This window comes from Lutra lutra, chromosome 16 (assembly GCF_902655055.1).
Source record: "Lutra lutra chromosome 16, mLutLut1.2, whole genome shotgun sequence".
NCBI lineage: Eukaryota > Metazoa > Chordata > Mammalia > Carnivora > Mustelidae > Lutra > Lutra lutra.
The window spans coordinates 23,145,384-23,146,489 of NC_062293.1; positions in this window are offsets into that span (position 1 = coordinate 23,145,384).

The window sequence follows — 1,106 nt, forward strand, 5'->3', positions numbered from 1 at the left end:
ATTCCTCATGTTATCTAAATCTCCAAATGTTGACATGAAGTTGTTTGTAATATCCTCTTATTATCTTTTTAGCATCTATAGGATCTGTAGTAATGCTTCCATTTGTATTCCTAATAGTAGTTATATGTTTTCTCTCTCTCATCTTTCTTGCTACATTTTTAATCAATTTTAGTGGTCTTTGCAAAGAACCAATTTTTGGCTTTGTAGATTTTATTGAACATTTGTTTTCTATTTCTTTGGTCCTTATCTTCTCAGTTGTGTGCTTCTGTCTAGTGATACTTAGAAGCCTGGATGCAGACACACTGAAAGCAGAGTTGGATTAATTAATTTTTTAAAAGATTTTATTTATTTATTTATTTGAGAGGTAGAGAGAAAGAGGATGAACAGGGGGATGAGCAGAGGGAGAGAGAGAAATAGACTCCCTGATGAGCAGGAGCTCTAAGAGGGGCTCCATCCCAGGACCCTGAGATCAGGACTTGAACTGAAAGGCAGATGCTTAACCAACTGAACCACCCAGGCACTCCTGGATTAATTAATTTTTAAGATATTATTTAAAAAATAATTATGCCTTGGGTGCCTGGGTGACTCAGTCAGTTAAGCATCTGCTCAGGTCATGATCCAAGGGTCCTGGGATTGAGTCCAACACCAATCTCCCTGCTCAGCAGGGACCCTATTTCTCCCTTTCCCTCTGCTGCTCCCCCTGATTGTGCTCTTTCTGTGTCAAATAAATAAATGAAATCTTAAAAAATATAACAATACTTCTCCTCACCACAAAAGCAAAGGTTTCATTTTGTTTTATTTAATGCTATGCCCCCAGCCTAGAACAGTGATTAGTCAGAATAGGAACTTAATAAATATTTGTTGATTGAATGATTCAATGCTCTTTGGAAAAATTCAAATCATAAAGCTAATGTGTAGGGTAAAAATTGCATTCCCAGGGCCCCTGGGTGGCTCAGTCGTTAAGCATCTGCCTTTGGTTCAAGTCATGATCTCAGAGTCTTGGGATGGAGCCCCACGTCCGGCTCCTTGTTCAGAGCGAGGCCTGCTTTTCTCTCTCCCTCTGCCGCTCCCCCTGCCTGTTCTCACTCTCTCTCTGTCAAATAAAT